Here is a 9988-nt window from a genome sequence, read left to right on the forward strand (position 1 = left end):
GCTTAGCTGCAGTCCAATACTCGCCTAAGTTTGTAAAATCCTACCGAGTGGTGAGCAACCCTCCCACTCGGGGGCTTGGCTGCAGTCTAGTACTCGCCTAAGTTTGTAAAATCCTACCGAGTGGTGAGCAACCCTCCCACTCGGGGGCTTAGCTGCAGTCCAGTACTCGCCTAAGTTTGAAAAATCCTACCGAGTGGGGAGCAACCCTCCCACTCGGGGGCTTAGCTGCAGTCCAGTACTCGCCTAAGTTTGAAAAATCCTACCGAGTGGTGAGCAACCCTCCCACTCGGGGGCTTAGCTGCAGTCCAGTGCTCGCCTAAGTTTGAAAAATCCTGTCGAGTGGTGAGCAACCCTCCTACTCGGGGGCTTAGCTGCAGTCTAGTACTCTCCTAAGTTCGAAGTCCATCCCCATCTGCAAGGACGACGAGGTGCAGGTCGCTGCAACTTTCTCCTTCGGAGCTGCGCCACAAGTACAACGTGCGCTCCACCCTTATCCGCAAGGACGACCTGGTGCGGGTCGACTGGAGCACCAACCTCAGAGCTGCATCTCAAGCACAAAGATTATTCCGTGTGAAGAACAAATTCCACTCGAAGACAAATACAAGCATATTCAGAGATAAATCAAGTTCAGATAAATCCTAAAGTTCAAGACCACGGATCAAAATACTCGGGCATTCAGCCCGAAGGAGTTTAACGGTTACAAAATCACTCGGCATTCCGAGGCAAATTTAAGGCAGAGCATAAAAGTTTGTTCACTCCGCAGTAGGATGGCTGGCAGGCTCGACGAATTCGTCCAGGTCGATCCCGTCAGCAATCCAAGTGGCGGCAGCAATGAAAGTCTTCATGAAGGACTGGAAGTCGTGCTTCTTGGTGTTAGCAACTTTAATCGCCGCCAGCTTCTCTTCGCGAGCTTCTCGATAGTGGACGCGAACCAGAGATAGAGCCACATCAGCGCCGCACCGGGCAGAAGACTTCTTCCATTCTTGAATTCGATTGGGAGCTTCATTGAGCCGAGCCATCATGGACTCGAGGTCATTCTGAAGTGTTGCCATGGGCCAAAGAGCTGTGTCAATCCGCGACATCGCGACTTTCAGTCGGGCAAGATAATCGACAACACCGGTGATGCGGGATTCCAGTCGGAGCACGTTCATGGCAGCTTCATCCTTCACTGGAGAGTTGATGGGGTCCAAGCTTGGTTCAATTCGCCCGGTCTCTTCCTCGAAGTCCCGGCAAAACTCTGCATGCACAATTCAAGGGTAAGCCAATGATCATATGTCGAGTCGACAAGAACAAACCAGTCGGATCAAAGGAAACACCTTCAAGCATGACGAACAACTTCTTAGCAAGGCTTCCCAGATAATTCTACAGATCGTTCCTCCTGCGGGCGTTACCTTCCATCTTCTCGTTCAGATTTTCCTTGTCCTTCTTCAGGCGAGTCGCTTCCTTATTGGCTTCGTCAAGGGCAGTTTTTAGCCTGGAGTTTTCTTCCTCCAATTTGCCGACTGAAGCCAACTTCTGTTCAGCGAGCGCAGTTTTCTCATCAGCTTTTTTCTGCACGGCCGCCAGATCTTGATCCTTTTTCGCCAGAGCTTGGTTCAGTTTCTCTGAAAGAAATAATGTTGGATTCAGAAAAAGCAGAATGAAATCCGGTTCAGGGAAAACTCAGTCGACGGGTCTTCTTTACCAGCGGCGTCATCCTTGGCCTTCCGCAGTTCTGTCTTGGCCAGCTCCAGATCGAGGTTGAGCTGAATCTGCTGCTTCTCCAGGTCAGCAAAACGAGCTCCAAGATCACAAGATTTCTGCAACCAAAGAACAGGTTAGTCGACTGGTGAAAAGATTGGTTATTTCGGAGAGGTAAAAGGATAAAGCCAACAAATTCTAAGACTACTGCCGAATCAAACATCCAACAGTAGTCTCGGGGACTACACCTAGTGGGTGCACTTAGCGTGCCCCCACTGGTTCAGTTTACACTCGACAAGGCCTGTCCAGCACGAGTGCAAAAATAAAAAACAGAGTCTTCAGACCATAGTCGACTGCCAGCAGTCAACCACGGTCTCGAGGACTACACCCAGTGGGTGCACTCAGCATGCCCCCACTGGTTCAAAGTTCCACTCGACATGGCCCGACCAGACCGAATGAAGAAATTCAAATTCTGATGCTCAGACCATAGTCGACTGCCGGCAGTCAATTATGGTCTCGGGGACTACACCTAGTGGGTGCACTCAGCGTGCCCCCACTGGTCAAAAGATTCAATCGACAACAACATTATCAGCTCAAAGTGCGAATCTGTTCAGTGAAAAATCAAAACACCCAGTGGGTGTACAGATGCAAGGCGCAGACAGATGCAAAGATTCTTGGAAAGAAAGTTTTCAGGTACCATATTCTAACAGAACAAGCCAAAAGAGTCAGTCGACGATCTACTAACCTGGACGTTGCTCTGGAGAGCGGAGCTGGCATCATAAGCAGCTTGGCTGGCTTCCCGCACCATCTTCATCTTCTCCATCATAATGCCCGCCTGGCATATAGCCTCTTTTGCAGCACCACTTGGTCCTCTGGGACGTGATGTGTAGCAAAAAGTGAAGGTGGATCGGTGGGAGTCTGTGCAGCTGACGAGGAAGGCCGAGCACTCAAAAGCGGTATGGCGAAGGAGACGGAAGTCCGATTGGCATCGCCGGCGTCCTGAATTACCGAATCCGCCACCGGTGTCGATTGAAGCCTCTTGCCAGCGGACGTTTTCCTATTTCTTCTCCCCAAGGGCCTCTGTAGCTCGTCCTCGTCGTCGTCGGGGAGGTCAATGACGTTGAGGGCTGTAAAAAGATCAGTCACCAAAGTTTCATCACCCCATTCGATATATTGCAGTTCAATCGACAAGTCGAAGACAAAATCACGAGGATTGTACCCGGATTGGAGGTCACCGCATCTTCCATTTCTTCATCCTCGTTCTTATAAGTAGAGGTTGCAGAGGTAGTGGCACTGCCAGTTTCAAGATTCATTCGGTCAAACCAAGGGAAAAATAAACAACACACAACGTCGAGTAAAAGCGAAAGAAGAACACTCACGCAGAAGCAACAGGAACGTCAATTTTGATTCTCGGTAGCGCCTTCCGAGTCTTCTGCACGACAACCTTGGACTGCTTTGGAGCTTTTTCAGTTGGTGCCGGAGAGGACGTCCGAGGACGCTTTGACGACTGCCCGGTCTGAACGGTCGCCTTGTCACGGGCGCTCGCCGGGTCATGAGTAAGTTTGGATCGCCTTTCCCTGCGGGGAGGAGAGTCGACCTCTTCTTCGTCACTCGGGCGTCGCTCTCCTCGTCCCCCTCTCCATCGGAATGCCACTCGCCGCTTTCACCTCCGCTTGCCTCCCCCTCCGGGTCCTGCTCCTGCTCTCCGTTGGGCATTGAATACTTTTCAGTAAGGGCCTAGAAGAAAACAAGCAAGACAAAGTCAGTCGGTGAAGCATAAATAGTTGCATGTTAAATCAAGATGACACTCGGTAATTCAGAATCGGACCTTGTCTGGTTCGTAGGATTGGTCAAGTGGAGGGATTCTCCTGGCTCCTCTGGGGTTATCCTTGTTGCCAGTGATACTCCTCAACCACTTCTCCACCGTCTCCTCGTCGACTTCTTCTGGGTGCAGCCGAGTGGAATCTTCAATGCCCGAATACATCCACATCGGATGGTCGCGGGCTTGAAGTGGCTGAATGCGTCGTCTGAGGAAGACTTCCAGCAGATCCATTCCAGTTACACCCTCACGGATGAGATAGACCACTCGCTCAACCAGCACTTTCACCTCCGCTTTCTCCCCTGGAGTCACTTTCAAGGTGGAGGGCTTCTCTACGCGAGCCATAGAAAAAGGAGGAAGTCCAGTCGACTGACCTGGAGTCGGCTGGTCTTTGCAGTAAAACCAGGTCGACTGCCATCCTCGTACTGACTCGGGAAGAATTATGGCTGGGAAAGAGCTCTTACCCCTCATCTGAATCCCAAGACCCCCACACATCTGGATCACTTGAGTCCTCTCGTCACTCGGGTTGGCCTTTTTAACCGACTGGGAGCGACACGTGAAAATGTGCTTGAAGAGAGCCCAGTGTGGTCGACAACCCAAAAAGTTTTCGCACAGAGACACGAAAGCAGCAAGATATATGATGGTGTTGGGGGAAAAGTGATGAAGTTGTGCCTCAAAGAAATTCAAGAAAGCACGGAAAAAAGGATGCGGAGGCAGAGAAAATTCACGATCGACGTGAGTGGCGAGGAGGACGCACTCACCCTCCCGCGGTCGAGGTTTGATCTCATCCTCCGGGAGCCGCGCCGATCCGTGAGGAATCAGCCCCTCCTCCGCCAGATCATCGAGGTCATCCTGACTGATCATCGACCGGATCCAGTCGCCCTGGATCCAGCCGCGCGGCAAACCGGACCGCGACGAGGATCCGCCCCGGCTGGACTTTTTCACCTTCGCCTTCGCCATCGCCTTCTTCGCGCGCTCCAGAGCCACCGTCTTTTCTTTCCCCATCGCCGCGGACGGAGCTCGAGCGGAGCGGCGGCACTGGAGGAGGAGCAAGCGCAGTGGGGAAAACTGAGAAGAGAGAGGAAGAATGAGGACACACTCTTCAAAAACCCTGTTCCGGCGCCTTATATGGGGTTGCTTCCGAGTGACTGACCTATAGGCCCGGGCAATCTTATCAAATCCCGCAACAGTCGCGCGCGTGATACGTGGCAAAAAAGGCGGCGCGGGAATCGAGGCGGCCTTGCCTTATCCAGCCCGATTACTGCGGCCTCCTCCGCCCGGCGCGCTTCTCGAAATTCGAATCCCGCGAGATCCGTGGGCAGCAGAACAACTTGTCAGACGGAATATCTCCACCACATTAGCACTCGGACCTCTTCCAGCAAAAGTTCACTCAACAAAACCAGGAATGGATCAAGGCGACTGAAGAAGAAGTTGGTGTCACCACCTCGGTTCGTTGATCCAAAACAAGACACACCCGAAGCGCGAAAAATGAGTCGGAAGTATTTTCAACTCCTTCTCCACTCAAACCCTGATCCATTCAGGGGCTAATGATGAGGACATGTACCTAGGGTAGGGTCACAGGCCTGACCTAAATACCTTCCCCAAGGACATCACTCTAAAGCCAGAAGCATTCGAGGGGTACCGTCACCCACTCGACCAGAAACATTTCCACTCGGAGGAATCAAGATCACTCGACCGTAACAAGAAACACTCGACGGACAGAAGACCTAAAGTCACTCTACACAGCAATGGTCGAGCATTAACTCCTAGACTTAATGGCCATTTATAACACTTTATTACGGACGTTACCAGTAATGCCCCCCTCTTGATGTACCTTAAATCCCTTGTTACGTGCGCTGGCCGGGGTGCTGGTGCACTCTATATAAGCCACCCCCCTCCACATGCACAAGGGTTCACACCCCCTGTAACACACACGCATATAATCCAGTCGACCGCCTCCGGGCTCCGAGACGTAGGGTTGTTACTTCCTCCGAGAAGGGCCTGAACTCGTAAAACTCGTGCGTACAGCTTCTCCACAGCTAGGATCTTGCCTCTACATCCCTACCCCCCATTCTACTGTCAGACTTAGAACCACGACATCAGCCGAATGAGGACAGAATAGAAGGCACTTCAAGATCTGATATTGGTCGAGCTTGTTCCTCCTAGGGGGAGTACGACCAAGTGAGGAGTCCACTTGGTAATCAGAGGGTACTTCAGGATCTGATATTGATCAAGCTTGTTCCTTCCAGTGGCGTCTGCTCGGGTGTTCGTCAGTTATTTCTTTTGGTTTCCTTTCAGGATCTTCTGACTGACCTTTTTTGTATGTTGCAGAGGACTTGCAAGATGGGATCCCACTATACCACGATGGAGAAGGAGGTAACAGCCCTTCTACTCGACTTGGAGGCTGAGAACCTCAAGAGCGCCCGACTGGAGAAGGAGAAGAAGGCCATGGGGGTAAGACATTTCCTCCGACTGATAGCTAAATGTTGTTCTTCCCTCTAGATCCGAATCATTTCACTCCGATAGATGTTCGTAGCGAGAATGCCCAACACGTAATGAGGCCCAGGACTTCTATTTCTTTAGAAACCATGAAGCAGGTGCTGGAGAACAAGGACAAGGACCTGGCACCGGCCTAAAAGGAAGCAAAGACCAAGGCCAAACTCGTCGATGAGAACTGGCTTCAGTCGGCAAGTTGGAGGAGGAAATCAAGAACCTTAAAGTCGCTACCGAGGCTTTCACTCAGGAGAAGGCCAAGCTGGACGAGAAGGTCACCCAACTGACTGACAAGAAGTATGCCTTGGAGAAGCACATTGAAGACGTCTGTGAAGAGTTTAGTGAGAAGCCCGGTGGTAAGTTTTTCTCCGGCCGAGTGAAATCTGCATATTGCCAAGTTTTCCTTGATCATCTACTCACGGATCATCCTTTCTGATGCAGAACATTGCTATAACAAGGAATTGGAGCTACAGAGGATAGAGAGGGATCTGGACCCTGCTAGGTCACTTCTCACTGACAACGCCGCCCTTGCCATCCTTCGACTTGAAGACTGCTTGGAGAACGCATTGGGCTTCATCACTCGGGCGAAAGGTGCGGCGGGTTGGATTGACGAGGAGTTGCAGCCGGGTGAAGGGACTCAGAAGGACCTGGAGTCGATCCTGACGCGGCTGAACGATGTTCCCGCTCGGGTGAAGGTTTGGAACAAATCTGCCGCTCGAAGTGGTGCTGATGTGGCATTGTCACTCTTCTGCGTTCATTGCAAGACCGTGGACGAAGAGAAGCTGAAGAACCTCTGAGTGGTGAACAAGAAGAACCTCAAGTTTGAGGATTTTATGGAGACCTTCGCTGAAGCCGCCACTCGCATTGCCGATGGGATCGATCTGGAGACCTTCATTGATCTAGCCAGCCCTCCGCCTGAAGCTTAAAAACACTTGGTTGGATTTGCCCTCGAATGCCGGGTGGTTGATGTAATGATATACTTTGCCGAGCGTTTGAGCTCGTTTTGCCTTGGAGACATCCGGACGGATCGGTAAATTAATTTGGAACCCTTTGCGCTTCTATTTGCTTCGTGCTTTGTTTGACTTTGGGTAAAATCTGGTTCACGGCTAAGCCCCTGAGTGTGGAGCAGATCCTCACTCGGATTGTTTTTAACTTAGGTGAAAGCTGGTTCGCGGGTGAGCCCTTGAGTGTGGAGCTGATACTCACTCGGATTGTTTTTTAACTTAGCCGAAAGCTGGTTCGCGGCTAAGCCCCCGAGTGTGGAGCGGATCCTCACTCGGATTGTCTTTTAACTTAGGCGAAAGCTGGTTCGTGGCTAAGCCCCCGAGTGTGGAGCGGATCCTCATTCGGAATGTCTTTTAACTTAGGCGAAAGCTGGTTTGGGGCTATGCACCCGAGTGTGGAGCGGATCCTCACTCGGATTTTTTTTAACTTAGGCGAAAGCTGTTCGTGGCTAAGCCCCCGAGTCTGGAGCGGATCCCACTCAGATTATTTTTTAACTTAGGCGAAAGCTAGTTCGCGGCTAAGCCCCAGAGTGTGGAGCGGATCCTCACTTGGATTGTTTTTTTAGCTTAGGCGAAAGCTGGTTCGCAGCTAAGCCCCCAAGTGTGGAGCGGATCCTCACTCGGATTGTTTTTTAGCCTAAGCGAAAACTGGTTCGCGGTAAAGCTTTCTCACCTTTTCACCCACTGGAGGTGTGTTAGTTTCCGAATGCGATTAATCACCTGAGTGAGATGCGACCGTAGGTCGAACTAGACGATATATGGAAAAAGTGAGACTTTTATTGATCTAAGTTCATTCGGACTAACTATTACAAGGGAGAGATTTTATTCTAAGTATAAAACTTGTGAAGCAGATCTGCATTCCAAGCTCTGGGCTCTTCTATTCCTCTAGTGAAGTAATGGCAAATGGTCCCTCCCAGGGGGGTGCTAGCCTGTGAGGTTTCTGTTGATCCACTCGGAGGACCAGGTCTCTTTCCTGGAAGGCACGTCCTCTGACGTGTCTATCATGATAACGGCGTAAGTCTTGTTGGTATAATGTTGATCTTATGAGCACTAGCTCACGCTCTTCCTCCAAAAGGTCCAAGCCATCATGTCTTGCTTCCTCGACTTCGGCTTCTGAGTAAAGATCCACTCGGGGAGAATTGTGGCGTAGATCACTCGGCAAGACCACCTCTGATCCATACGCCATGAAGAATGGAGTGCAGTTCGTGGATCGATTCAGGGTTGTTCGCAGGCCCCAGAGGACTGACGGTAGTTCAGTCACCCATGTGCCTGGTGCATGAGTCAGATCACGCATGAGGCAAGGTTTCAATCCCTAAAGTATGAGCCCATTTGCTCTCTCGGCTTGTCCATTCAACTGCGGGTGCGCCACGGAGGTGTAGTCAACCCGAGTGCCCTGGGTGTAGCAGAACTCACGAACTCGTTTGAGTCGAAGTTAGACCCATTGTCGGTGATGATGCTGTGTGGGACCCTGGATCTAAAGATGATCTCCCTGGTGAACTGAATCGCGGTGGCCGAGTCCAACCTTTTTTTGGGCTTGGCCTCAATCCACTTGGTGAACTTGCCCACTGCCACCAATAGGTCCGTGAAGCCACTCCCCCCAGTCTGGAGAGGGCCGACCATGTTGAGTCCCCAGACAACAAATGGCCAAGTGAGGGGCATAGTCTTCAGGGCGGACGCTGGCTTGTGCGACTAAGTTGCATAGAACTGGCACCCGACGCAGTGATCCACTATGTCTCAGGCGACCTCATTGGCTCAGGGCCAATAGAATCCAGCTTTGAACGCTTTGGCAACCCAGGTCCGAGAGGATCGCATGTTCCCGAGTGAATCTCTTGCAGTATTTGTTGCCCTTCTTCTGGGGATATGCACCGCTGAGTGACTCCAGTCGTACTTTTCTTGTATAGTTGATCTCCCATGATTGTGAAGGCTTTGGATCGACGGACGATCTGGAAGGCTTCATCTTCATCATCTGGGAGCTCTTGCCGGGGCAAGTATGCTAGATATGGTTCGGTCCACTCGATGGTGATGACCAATACCTCTTGGACCAAATCGATTACTGCAGGAATGTCTACTTCAGCCGGATTGGAAGGTCTGACTGGCTGTGGGGGCTCTTCCACAAAAGGATATTCCTTGATAGTGGGCGAGTGCAGGTGTTCCAGGAACACATTCTTGGGTACTGGGTTTCGAGTGGAACCCATCTTGGCTAGGTCATCGGCCGCTTGGTTCTTGAGACGCGGCACATGGTGAAGCTCCAGCCCTTCAAAGTGTTTCTCCAACTTTCTGACGGCATTGTAGTAGCCAGTCATTGCCGGACTATGCATGTCCCATTCCTTCATGACCTGATTCACCACTAGGTCCGAGTCGCCATAGATCATCGGTCGGTGAATCCCCAGAGAGATTGCCATTCGCAGCCCGTACAGGAGAGCTTCAAATTTAGCTTCGTTGTTGGAGGAGTCGAAGTGAAGCTGAAGAACGTAACTGAGTCGATCGCCTTTAGGAGAAACCAAGACCACTACGGCCCCGGAGCCTTGAAGCATCTTGGAGCCGTCGAAGAACATCATCCAGTGTTCGGTAACACTCGGGACATGCTGTACTTGCTCAATCCATTCGTCCAAGAAATCTACCAGGGTTTGTGACTTGATGGCCTTCTTGGCTTCAAACCTGATGTCCAACGGGAGGAGCTCAATGGCGCACTTGGCCAGTGGCATCTCTATTGTTCATGATTTCAGATAGAGGAGCGTCGCTTATCATCATGACCGAGTGTTCTTGAAAATAATGTGCCACCTTCTTTGCAGTTAGATAAATTCCATATACTAGCTTCTGATAATGCGGATACCTTTGCTTGGAAGGTGTGAGGACTTCAGAGATGTAGTAGACCAGTCGTTGGAGCTTGAAGGCTTTGCCTTGTTCTTCCCGTTCCACAGTAAGGACAGACGGTGTCCTGGACTAGGGAGTACTCACCACGTCGTCTCCCAATTAGTTGGATTGGGCTGAG

Source organism: Triticum aestivum, chromosome 7D, assembly GCF_018294505.1.
Source record: "Triticum aestivum cultivar Chinese Spring chromosome 7D, IWGSC CS RefSeq v2.1, whole genome shotgun sequence".
In the NCBI taxonomy this organism is placed as follows: Eukaryota; Viridiplantae; Streptophyta; class Magnoliopsida; order Poales; family Poaceae; genus Triticum; species Triticum aestivum.